General features: G+C 47.1%; 1 long non-coding RNA gene across 1 annotated transcript in view; it reads right to left on the minus strand.

Moving 5' to 3' along the window:
- LOC137379543 (uncharacterized) overlaps nucleotides 1-13,510 on the minus strand; it is a 52,512-nt gene that overhangs the window by 23,242 nt on the left and 15,760 nt on the right. Inside the window, exon 3 of the long non-coding RNA XR_010976852.1 lies at nucleotides 9,939-10,059. This is a non-coding gene — a long non-coding RNA (uncharacterized lncRNA). The remainder of the gene's footprint in view (nucleotides 1-9,938; nucleotides 10,060-13,510) is intronic.

The raw sequence follows: 13,510 nt of genomic DNA on the forward strand, positions 1-13,510 counted from the left end.
TCCTTGACCCTGGCACCAGGGAGGCAACACACCATCCTGGATTCATGTCTGCGGCCATAGAAATGACTATCTGTTCCCCGACTATCGAATCTCCTATCGCTATTGCTCTTACAGTATTCCTTGTGGCCCCCCTGTGCAGCTGTGCCAGCTGTGGTGCTATGACCTTGGCTCTGGCTGCACTCCCCAGAGGAACCATCACTTTCCTCATTATTCAGAACTGAATACCGGTTGCAGAGTGAGACGCATTCAGGAGTCTCCTGCACTATTTCTTCTTGACTGTCTGGCAGTCAACCATTCCCTCTCTCCCTGCATACTCTAAAACTGCAGGGTGACCACAACTATAAACGTGCCATCCACGAAGTTCTCAACCTCATGGATGTGCCACAGCTGTGCCAGCTGTTGCTCAGGTTCCAAAACCTGGAGCTCAAGCTGCTGCAACATGCTCATATGGTTATCCAGGACACGGGGAGTGTCCAACATAGCAATGGATGTGCACTCCAGAAGTCGGAGCAGCCATACCATTCCTCCATCTACTAGAAAATAAACCTTGGTACTACAAATAAACACTGCCAGTACAAATGCTAATAAACCCGACCAATAGTAATAACCCTTACCAATAATAATTCTTCTTCTTTGGCCTCCTTATCTCGAGAGACAATGGATATGTGCCTGGAGGTGGTCAGTGGTTTGTGAAGCAGCGCCTGGAGTGGCTATAAAGGCCAATTCTAGAGTGACAGGCTCTTCCACAGGTGCTGCAGAGAAATTTGTTTGTCGGGGCTGTTGCACAGTTGGCTCTCCCCTTGCGCCTCTGTCTTTTTTCCTGCCAACTGCTAAGTCTCTTCGACTCGCCACATTTTAGCCCCGTCTTTATGGCTGCCCGCCAGCTCTGGCGAACGCTGGCAACTGACTCCCACGACTTGTGAACAATGTCACAGGATTTCATGTCGCGTTTGCAGATGTCTTTAAAGCGGAGATAGTAATACACCTTACTTAAAAATCAAAGATAAGACTCATTAGCTACTCACTTGTTACTTGTTATTGGTACTTCACATTTTTGACATTTTTAAACTCCCAGTTGTTTAGATGCAATCCCCAAGCTGCAATACTCACCAGCCAATCAACTCAGAACTTTCCCGTGATGTCACGGTTTCATTTTGTTTCTCAAACTCTGGGCAGTCCTGAATTCCTGTCTACTGCTGTCCCAGAAGTTAAGTGCTGTAAGCTGTGATCGTCAGGCTTTATTTAACTACTCCCCACTCAGTGTTCCTCCCGCAGGTCTGCTCCTGTCTGCTGCTCACCCTGAAGGTAAGTGTATTTCTTCTGTGAAGAGTGAGAGTGTTAGTAGCACTCTTAACTCCGAGTCAGAAATTTCTAGATTCAAGCCTCACTCCTGGACTTGAGCACAAAAATCTAGACTGACACTCCAGTGTGATACTAAGGGAATGCTGCATTGTTTGAGGTGCCATCTTTTGGATGAAACGTTAAACCATGGGCCTGTCTGCCCTCTCAGGTGGATATAAAGCAGGGGTGTCTAACTTTTACGAGTGGAGGGGCCCATTATAATTTTTGACCTACGTAGGGTGCCGGTGAGAAAATTTTGGAAAGATAAAGACATTAAAAATGTACCCGACTATTAATCAAAATGTTAAATTCAGCCCAATAAGTTCCCACAACAGCAATATAATAATAACCAGATAATCTGTTTTTTGTGACGTTGATTGAGGTATAAATATTGGCCAGGACACAAGGGGTAACTCCCCTGCTCTTCTTCAGAATGGCAGGCATCTTGGCAGGCTTATTAGGACCCTGCTCCCAGCCAACATGGGTGTGCCCAGCAGAGAGGCAGCATTCATTGCCTGCCTCTATGATTCGCATTTATGGTGAGTGAGCAGAGAGCAAGAGAGACACAAAGAGAGTGGAGAGGGAGAGACGGTTGTGTGGAGGGGAGGGGGGGGAGAGACAGAGAAAGAGAGAGGGGGAGAGGGAGAGGCAGAGAGAGGGGAGAGGGAGAGACTGCATTTTTGTGAAGAAGCTTTAAATAAGAGGACTAATTTATTGACTTACTTTCTCATCTCTATGTTGAACACTGATTTAGTGACATACTGGCATTGCTTTTGCTTGCATAAGTACTCAATCTCTACCTGCGTACCTGATGTAGCGATGAGGAGTATCCAGGTAGATGTCCATCTGTCAGGAGTGATCTTGATCTCTTTCTCTCCCTCCACTCTCTGCATCTATCTCTCACCCCCTCTCCCTTTGTCTCTCTCCCCCCTCTCTGTCTGTCTCCCTCTCCTCTGTCTCCCTCTCCCCTCTCTCTCTGTCTCTCCCTCTCTACCTCCATCTCTCTCTCTCTCACTGTTTGTCTCTCTCCCTTCTCTCTCCGTCTCTCCCCCTCTCTCTCTCCCTCTGCCCCCTCTCTCTCTCTCTCTCTCTATCTCCCCTTCTCCCCATCTCTCCCTCTCTCTCTCTCTCTCCCCCGTCCCCCCTCTCTGTCTGTCTCTCTCTCTCCCCCCTCTCACTGTCGTTCCCTCTCCCTATCTCTCCCGCTCTGCCTCTGTCTCACTGTCTCTTCCTCTCCCCCTCTTTCTGTCTCACCCTCTCTCCCTCTCTGTCTCTCTCTCCACTCTCTGTGTCTCCCTTGCTCCCCGCTCCTTGTCTGCGCACTCACCATAAATGCTGGTCGCTCCCATGTTGTCTGGGAGCAGGGTCCTAACAAGGCTACAGCTGCCTGCCGAGGTGCCTGACATTGCAGTTTATATCCACGGGCTGGATGGAATTCTTTGGAGGGCTGGATTCTGGTCCGCGGGCCATATGTTGGACAACCATGATATAAAGGATCCCATGACACTATTTTGAAGAAGAGCAGGGGAGTTATCCCTTGTGTCCTGGCCAATATTTATACCTCAATCAACATCACAAAAAAACAGATTATCTGGTTATTATCACATTGCTGTTTGTGGGAACTTGTTGGGCTGAATTTAAAGCAGCCGTCAAAGGTGGGTATGGTGGCATGGGGGGGTCGGACAATCGCATCAGAACCATTTGCCCAGAAATCTGGCATTGTGACATCAATTCAGATTTTGTTAGTGGTGGGAAAGTACCATGTAGCAATGACACCCCAACGCAATGGGAAGCTGTTTCAAATTGCTGAAATGCTGATTTAAATGCATGTAAATGTAATTAATATAAATATAATGATCGGTCCTCGATTTTGTGAATGGTAGATGGCACTCACAACCGTTAAAACCTGGCGGCACTAAGGCAAGAGGCCACATTGCTGCGATGGGGAGGCAACCTTGAGCATTGCTGCATAGGGTAAGGGGTGGGGATTTGGAGTTCATTATGGGACTGTGTTGCTGTGTGTTCTGCAAGGCGGTCTGGGGTCCCAGGGACTCTGCAATGGGGTCCAGGGCTTTCGGGACTCTGCAAGGCAGTTAGTGCAGGTTTTGGTGGGGATGTGGGCGTCAGAATAGGGTTGACAAACTGCTGTGTAATGGGTTTGGTTGCTCACACTGCTGGAACAGAGGGGGGCTCTGAGGTCCATCAAAGACACCACCGAGAAAATTGTCAGAATCTCAGTTGCCAAACTGCATCGACAGTGATCTGCAGGTCCACAGGTCAACTGTCATGAGTCTCATACACCCTGTACTTCTGGACTCCCCGTGGCATGATGCAGCACCTCTGCCGGGCGGACAGCCAAGAGGCAGCAGTGCCTGTTTGTGAAGCTCCACGATGAGAGAAGGGCCCACCTGCGCACACAGTGAGCTGGAACCAGTTTGGCTACCTCCAAATGTCCAAGTATCACTGTCAGTGAAGACTGCAGCTCTCCAGGGAGGCCATCACTGACCTATGTGCCCTGCTCCAGGACGAGTTGAAACTTCTGGGATTTGTGGGCACCATATTAGGGGCGGCACAGTGGCGCAGTGGTTAGCACCGCAGCCTCACAGCTCTAGCGACCCGGGTTCAATTCTGGGTACTGCCTGTGTGGAGTTTGCAAGTTCTCCCTGTGTCTGCGTGGGTTTCCTCCGGGTGCTCCGGTTTCCTCCCACATGCCAAAGACTTGCAGGTTGATAGGTTAATTGGTCTTTATAAATTGCCCCTAGTATAGGTAGGTGGTAGGGAAATATAGGGACAGGTGGGGATGTGGTAGGAATATGGGATTAGTGTAGGATTAGTATAAATGGGTGGTTGATGGTCGGCACAGACCCGGTGGGCCGAAGGGCCTATTTCGGTGCTGTATCTCTAAAAACTAAAACTAAAAAACATATCCCAGTGGCGCTGAAGATCATTGTTTTGCACTAGACTTCTATGCATCTTGATCTTTCCAGGGATTCACTGGGGACATTTGTGGGGTCTCCCAGGCAGCAGGCCACTGCTGCACCAAGGACGTGACCAATGCACTGTTCAGGAGGGCCGGCGACTGTGTGCGCTACCAGACTGACCCTGACAGTCAGACTGAGAGGGCCATCAGAATCGGGGCCATCACTGAATTCCCCAGGTGCAAAGTGTAATTGATTGTACGCATGTGGCTATCAAGGTTCCCATGGACTAGCCAGCTGCCTTCATCAACAGGAAGGGCTTCCATTTCATCAGCATTCAACTGGTCTGCGAACACCGAAAGCGTTTCCTGCAGGTGTGTGCCAATTTCCCGGGAAGCAGCCATGATGCCGACATACTTCAACAGTCCCAGATGCCACATCTTTTCAGGCACTGCTCACTTTCAGGGATGGATTATCAGGGAGGGCTACCCATTGAAGACATGGCTACAGACGCCTATAAGGAACCCTCAAAATGCAGCGGAGGAAAGGCACAACAATTGCCATGGCTCCACTCAAGTGACCATCGAGCAGACCATTGAGCTGCTGAAGATGAGATTCCGCTGCCTCGATTGATCTGGTGGAGCCCTGCAGTATGGCCCCGTGAGGGCCTCGCATATTGTGGTGGTCTGCTGTGCTCTGCACACACTGGCGCTGCAGAGGGTAGAGGCCATGTTGGATGGTGAGATGCCTGAGTGACACTCATCCACTGATGAGGAGGACGCAGAGGAGGGAAAGGGGAAAGCAGCAATGGATGAAGACCCTGCGCAGCAGGCCAGACGAGTTGAGCGATGTGCAAAGGAGGCGAGAGAAAACCTCCTAATGATCCATTTCCAGCCATCCTGATGTCCATTCACAGACAGTCAAATAAAGTCTCACCTTAATGCATGAACTCTGTCGCCTCCGTTCCATTTGTTTTCCTTGTCTTGCAACTGGCTACAATGCGTGCTAGTGCCCAAGGGAGACCATTTATTAATGAGGGCTGTGGTCACATTGGCATTGTACTAAGGGGAAGTCAGCAGCTTGCAGTTAAGACATAATTGCACATGGCTTTCAGACAATGATATCTAATAATTCGGACAAAATAAATTTTAATTAATTCCTACAGAACATATTAGAAACACCCATGAGACCCAAAGTGTGGCTAGGTGGTGTTTGTAATGTTTGCTCCAATGCAGTGTGATTCCTACGACAGTAGCTGGGCTGGAGACAGACTGCTGATCAGGCTGCCCCTTGGCTTGTGATGACTTCGGCAGGTGTCCTCTGGCTGCCTGAGGCCTGGAGGACCCCGGCGACCCTGAGGATGTCCTGCACTGATGCTGGACTCTCCTCAGATGTTGCAGCTACTGGAGCTGGACTCACTGGCGAAGGGGCTGAAGAGCCGGTGGCCACACTCAGACCGCTCTGAATGGAGCCCCCAGATGTGAATGACAGCCTCTCTTCCTCCTTTTGAAGGTTCACTTGGACCTCCCTGTTCACCAGACAAGGACCAGGAGCAGGAGTAGTCTTCAAGTTCCTGTTCCTTCCCTCACTTTGCCACTGCTGTGTTGAGCTCATGGCCAAGGCAATGGTGTACAGGTCTGCACACATCTGTGGGACCTGGCTGTCCATGAGGAAGCCATCCACTCACACATGCCTGTGACATGGCAGCAGTCATGGCTTGGATGGACTCCTCCATCATCCGCTCATGGCTGTGCATGGTCTCTGGCGTCTCTGCCATGTGTTGCCTCACCTCTCTTTGTAACTCCAGCATGCCCTGTGCTGTTGACACCAGAAGTTCATCATCAGCCTGGGTCTCAGCATGGACCTGGCCACCCACAGTCCTCTGACTGTCAGTGGCTTCGGCTGTCTCAGCCTCAGCCAGCTGCTCAGGCGCGTGTGTGGTGCTCTCACCAGCTTGTGACCCTGATTCTAATGCTGAGCGGGTACCCACTGAAGTGAAAGGATCTGTGCTGGTGGAAGGTGCAGGAGAGTCATGGGACGGTGTATCCTCTGAGTGCTCCACCTCCTCAGAGGTGGACAACTGTCCACCAGTGGCTGTAATCTCCTGCACATGCCGGCCAGCATGAGAGAACACAATATGTGTGGGTTAGGCTGTGCAGATCTTCTAATGCCAACCATGCATGCTGTGGGTCTCCAGCATTAATGAGTATGTCGATAGAAGCCAGTCCTCACTCTTTTGCACAGGGATTCCAGTCTCCCTGTCCAAGATTGCACGGCACCCTGGGTGTCCACCAGCTTCAAGGCCTTTTCCTCAGTGGTGGTGAGAGGACGCAGATCCAGAACCTCTCCGCCACTCCAGGCTGTCTCCCTTCTATTGTGGGCCCTCATGTCCTGCAAGAGGAAGGATGGAGAGAGTAGAGAATGGCAGAGAGATCAACATGACACTTCTGCTAATGTTAGTGCCTCGTCCCCTACTGGGGGATCTGATATTTCCTATGCTGCCACACGCTATCAGGGCAGTTAAGGGAGGTGAGCTATGAAGGATGGTGGCCTGTGGCTGAGATCCATCCATACATCTGTTAGGGGGTGGTAATAACCTAGCCCCTCTACCATCACTGTTGTAGTGCTACCCTCCCCACGTCACACTCCCTCCCGCATAGTCACATGCAGTCCCCAAAAAGGAGAGAGTTATGGAGCAGTCACCTTGGCCGAAAAAAAGATCACTGATCCTCTTTCAGCACTGGACACGGCTGCTGACCTCCTCTGCAATCTCCACCTAGGCTTGCTTGGTCAGGCGGGAGGACCTCTTCTTGCCATTTCTGGAGAAGAGAAGCTCCTGCCTTTCCTTTGCAGCCTGTAGGAGAATCTGTAGGGAGGCATTATTGAACCATGGGGCCACTCGGTGTCTGGCCTCGGGTGGTTGGGGGCTCCATTACTGAGCTCAGCAATGTTTTCAGCAGTGCACTGAAAGCTGTCAGTGACTCTAAGACAGGAGTGAATGCAGGGCTGGCAGGCCTTTAACTATGGCAACTGGTCCAGAGTTATCTGATGCTGTAATCACCGACTCGTCTCCTGCCCCCGCCGCATGATTGGAGGTGGGGCATCCCCTCCAGTATGTAAAATGGCCACCTGCCATTGGCTTGGTTGTCCATGTTGCATTCAGGAACGACGCCCATTTCTGGGCCCATTGCTGGGACCAGTGGCAAGATCACAAAACTCAGCCCATTGTGTGAAAATTGGCTGCCATGTTTCCTACATTACAACAATGACTACACTTTGAAAAGTACTTAGTTGGCTGGAAAGCAGTGTGGGACCTACGCTCCTTGTAAAATTGAGTTGTTATGCCAGACTTGTTTTTTTCCAGACAGTGGGCCCTTTAACATTTTTTTGTGCAGCCATGCACACATTTTATTTATCACAGAACAAGGCCTGCATTGTACTTTTTAGGATGTTGCATGGATGCAGACCCATGCAGCTTAGCAGGATTGCTGTTTATTTTGTCCTGACGCCATGAAAGGCGCTATGTAAATACAAGTCTTTTTTTATAGAGTAACTGAGGAAAGAGCCATGGCACCTAGATTGGGACTGTCAAAACTTACCTTTGCTGGGCCTTCTTGGCTTCACCCCCCCCCCCCCCCCCCATGGAATTGATGTGCCTGCATTGGTGCATGCTTTCACCATTTCCAACCGAAACTGGCAATCAGGTTTCTATTTATATTGTCGGACTCCAATTTGCCTAGTGAAAGGGATCTACCATCTGAAACAGGCACTGCTTTGGACAACCGATGGAATGGCCCTTTCAAAATGGGGACAGTCGCATCTGTTATATTCCCGTGGAGAATCACCAACAAACCAAAAGAATTGAATCCACCGACTGACCCCAATTTAGGAAATGAAAACCAACGGACAAGATTTCACTTTTATAAATTTTACTTTAACACTCGAACTAAATTCAACATGCATTAGTAGTTAAATCACAGTTGATATATATAGCTTAAAGATTATACATAAATTATCAGATGGGTCTCAAGTTCTCTGAGTAGTCCTTTCAGCATGTACGGCCCCCAATTACACTCACACTGTTCTTCACAACCCTGAAATTCCTCAGGTAGGTCTCCAGATCCTGTCTTCCAAGATGCAGCCACAATTCCCGACTGACAGCGGTTTCACTTTAATCCCAAACTCCACAGTTACAGTCATCACCAAAAGAAAACAGAGTACTTCTCCAGAACCTTCTCAACTCTCCTCACGACAGGCTTGACGGCATGGATTCCCAGTGCCACTGTTATCCGGCCCTTCACCATCCTTTTCACTGGATAGCCAGGTTTGAATAATCCGTTCATCTAAATAACAGAAACTGCATCTAGATCCAGTCTTCACTTTGTTCAACCTGCCTGAAAAACTTTCCAGCCGTCTGAGCTTGAATGGCAGTGTCTCACAATTTTTTCAGGTTCCAACCAGTTTCAGTTACCTCAGCAACCTGAAGTATTTGTTTTCAATTTCTATTAGGCCATTCTGTTTCAAAAAAGAAACAATCTTTTGCAACCAAGGTCAATGCACCTACCAGAGCGTTCGACAAGCCATCTGTCCTGATAACAGTTCGCACACGTTTCCCCACAGGGCATCTAGACCACAGATTCCATCACACACCCTCAAGATCAGTCGTATAGTAAAGCTACATACCCCATTTTCAGGTCATTATTTCTTCTTTAATGACAGGTGAAGCAAGTGAATTAAACCCCATCAATATCCTAATGCACCAGAATACCCATTCCCTTTAACTACTATGCCAAAAGTGCTCTTCTAACAGATCCAATTGCAAAAGTTTATCTTGCAATTTTTTCAGATGTCCCATAATTTGGATTACAGCAAAATTTGACTTTAGGTACACTCACTTTCCCCTGACCGCCCATACTTTGATACGAATAGTGGCGGACGTATTAGGCAAGTGCATCCTGGAGTTTACACCAGGAATTTGGCCAATGCCTTTCATGCCCCATAGTCTCCATATTGCAGCCAATATTCTTGCTCTCCTCATCCTGGAGAGTGAATCAGGCAGTGGTATTCACAATCACTTGAACTTAGCTATGTTGAACAGTCTGTTTTTCTAGGAACAATGCATTTAAATGATCTGGGAAAGCACCAAATGGGTGTAGGATACTGTTTCAGAAATTGTACATCCTCAGAACAGGGGGCAGGAAGTTGCATGCTCCTACAGTCCTAGGCAGACACTCCAGTGCATTACTGAGGGAGTGCTCCACTGTCATAGGTGCCATCTTTCGGATAAGATGCAAAACTGAAGACGCATCTGCCCACTCAGGTGGACATCTAAGATCCTGTGGTACTATTTCAAAGAAGAGCTGGGGAGTTTTCCCCAATTTCCTGGCCAATAGCTATTGCTCAAATTACCTGGTCATTATCACATTGCTTTTTGTGCGCCCTTGCTGTGCACAAATTGACTACCGCATTTACTACATTACAACAGTGACTACGCTTCAAAAGTATTTCATTAGCTGTAAAGCATTATATAAATGTAAATTTCCTTTCTTTAAAGGTCTGCAGCAGCATAAGTTTTACGCATTATTTTGGCCTGCTGGTTGTTGTCAGTAACAGCAGTCAAATGGAATTTACATGCTTTACTGCAGCCCTGCTAACGAACAAGAGGGAAAATCTACCTACCTGAGACCTAAGAAAGTTGCTGCCAGTTTACTGAACCTCTGATCGGAAGCAACCAACCCACAATTTCTCATGCTGAGTTTCCATGGAAGGTATTCAGTCCAGGCACCCCATGGCAGACTCCCTGTAAAATGATACAGGAGGCATTATTACTATGCTCCCACATCATCTGCATGGCATTTCAATGTTGCCACCTGGTGCAGGTGGGAGCTTTTTGCCCCCGTCTGTTCTACCCAAGGAAATGAGTCTCACATGGGTTAGAAACCCAGTGATATGGGTTTCTGCTCCTTTTTCCTCTCTTTAACAAAGGGTGTCAGGCAAAGGAAAATCTGACCAACATGTCCTAAGAAAGCTACTACCTTTCTCAAACACTGACATTTTCAATTTTACAATCAGTCCTGCTTTCATCAACTGAACTCTTTGGATATTTGTCCTTAACCATCATTTTATTCAATCTTCTGTAGTCAGCAGAGAATCCTTAGGCCTAACATGACAGGAAATGCTCATGGGCATGAAGCTGACTCAATGACATCAGCTGGCAGTATCTTCTGGCCATGCTGCACCACCAATGTTCTTTCCACTGATGAACTATAATCATGGTTTAGTGATGGGGGCAGCCCAATTTATATCAATATTATGTGTAGCCATATTTTTCCATCCTTTTTTGTCAGAAAGCACAGCAGAGAATTCAGCAAATCATTATTATTTGACACATTTACAGAGGCTTGTTTGGCAATTAATTCTCAGTGTTTTTCAACATATTTGGGTAAAGTCATGTCCCCAAATAATTGCCTGGCTACCACACATTGTATCTCCCTGCCTATAGGAGGGCAAACACAGCCAAGGGCTTCAGCAATGTTACTATTAAGTGACTCTATCTACAGGTTTCTATATGACTAAAACCTGTAACTGTTAACTTTTCATTTCACTGTGGGATACCCAACATCCATTATTGAATTGCACCCAGTCACATGGATCAATCATGAATTCATGACAAATTAAAATGCAGACTAGCAAGAAATGCACTGCCAAATTCTCAATTAATAGACAATCCTGACTGATCTTTTTCCATGGGCTCTCAAATGTGATGTTAACTATTCCACTGGCAGCACAGGATTTGTTATTAAGGAGCTGGACCTCTACAAGGTCTTAGGATCAGTCCAGGATATAATTGATAAGTCTGCTCTTATCACAAAGAACGTGGCACATGTGCCCAGTATGGTCTTGAATTGTCCTTTGCTAGTGTAGAAGGTTAGATTGGATCCTGTTTGTCAAATCATCATTCTTTTTTGAAGGTGTCAAATAAAATTGAATTCTGTTCATCTGCCTGTTTAGTTGGTGCAGTTCATGTTGATCCCCTCTCCCCAGTTAAGCCCGAATGGTCGTCATTGGCCTCTCCTCCGCAGTTTCCTTGTTTATAATTAGCCCCTCCTCTAGGGGAAACAATGTTTCTGAAAACTGCATTGCCATACAGGCGGGTATAGATTGCAATATTAAGCACGTCACAGTCAAAATATTTCAGCTGCTGGCTAGTTGCCATAGATACTGACATTCCTTGGAATCTTCCCTTGTCCAGTGCCCTAAATCTACTTTGTGTGCTTGCAAATACAGACTCAGATATGATTGTCAAAACTACATTTTCTAGTGTAATTTGTATGTAATTACTGAGATTGATCAGGAATCTGCAGGAGTGAGGACAGGCTTCTGAACCGTGACACATTAGACATTGACATCTATTCAGGATGTGCTGTTGGATAAAGCCATCCCTGCAATGGTAAGAATGCTTGTTTAAGTGCTTTGGAGACTTCCTCTCATGGACTGAGTTAAAGTTAGCAAATTGTGAACAAAGTATCCCTTCCAGATGGTAACACAATTTGGGCAATTATTGAAGTGCCACTATTTCCTACTCTTTACTTACCATGTTGACATCTGATTTAACCAATGAGAGATTGTGCTTCATTGCAATTCTTATACTTTCTTATACTTTTTTTTTGACAGAGCAATGATCACCTCTGTGGCAATTGTTATTTCTAACTGTGGGTTTCTATAAAGGGTTGGTATCAGCAAAGAGCATCTGGTGCTCTGTATCAAATTTGGTTTGCCTATTGGCATAGCTTCCTGTTGGGTTCCCCTTCAACTGCATTAAATTCGTTTTCCCTTCTAAAGCTACAAATTTCTTGATGCCTTGGGCGTATGCTTATATTCTCAACTGCTCCCAAATATCCCTCAGTTGCGTTTCATATTCCTTCCTCACCATATTGAAAACCATGTTTATAACAAAACAAACAGGGATGAAATATCTCTACTCTCTTTTACTTTAACAAAGATTAAGTAATAACATTAAAAAATTCAGATTCAGCCCCAACTGTATGTATTAGCACTGAATACACTCTCACAGTGATAACTGTAATTTAATTCCCAGCGACACTGATTCAATGAATGAGCGATCAATGCTTCAGTATTTCCTCTAGATGCTGGTACCAGCCGTATCAACATATTTGCATCCTTTAACTTAAATATAACAATGGCCATTTTTCAGTTTACTATGGCTTTGACCCCGTTTCCACCCCCCCCCCTCAACCCCCTGCAGAGAGAAACTTATCTGCTCCCCCCTCCCCACCAGTGTTCAGCCTTGGTTCCCCAGACTGGGATCCAAAGGCATGGGAGTGCTGGCCACGAGCACCATTATCACACCAGGACGGACGGCAGGAGCGTGAAGGTCATTAATTTGTTTATTTAAATTAATTAAAATATTTAAATTGGGCTCCCTTTGCCGAGTGACCGGGGTGGGGGAGTGGGGTGGGGTGGGGGGGGGGCCGGGCGCTGTCACGAGGTCTCGCCACCGCCGGCAATATCAGGCTGGGCTTTCCCGACGACAAAGCCCGTGGCGGGCCTCTCCTGGAGGTATTTTCCGGCCCACCCCCACCATGATCTCTGACATTGAGGGGGTCTGTAAAATTCGCCCCCTCATCTAAGGAAGGATATACTTGTCATTGAGGGCGTGCAACAAAGGTTTACCAGACTAATCCCTGGGATGGCGGGATTGACTAATGAGGAGAGATGGAGGTAACTGGGCCTGTATTCTCTAGAGTTTCAAAGAATGAGAGGTGATCTCATTGAAACTTACAACATTCTTGCAGAGTGTGACAGGATGGATGTAGCTAGGATATTTCTCCTGACTGGTGAGTCTAGAACCAGGGGACTAAGTCTCAGAATAAGGGATAGGCCATTTAAGACTGAGATGAGGAGGAATTTCTTCATTCACTGGTGAATCTTTGAAATTCTCTCCCCCAGAGGGCTGTGGAATCCCAAACATTGAGCATATTCAAGACAGAAATCAGTAGATATCTGGATACTAATGACATCAAGGAATATTGGGATAGTGTGGAAAAGTGGTGTTGTGGTAGATGATCAGCCATGATCTAATTGAACGGTAGAGCAGGCTCAATAGGCTGAATGTCCTACTCCTGTTCCTATGTTACTATACCTGGCATTGTTTTTGCTTGCACAAATAGTCAATGTCTGCCCATGCACTTGATGGAGCAATGTGGAGAATTCAGATAGATGTCCATCTG

This window comes from Heterodontus francisci, chromosome 2 (assembly GCF_036365525.1).
Source record: "Heterodontus francisci isolate sHetFra1 chromosome 2, sHetFra1.hap1, whole genome shotgun sequence".
NCBI classification, from domain to species: Eukaryota; Metazoa; Chordata; class Chondrichthyes; order Heterodontiformes; family Heterodontidae; genus Heterodontus; species Heterodontus francisci.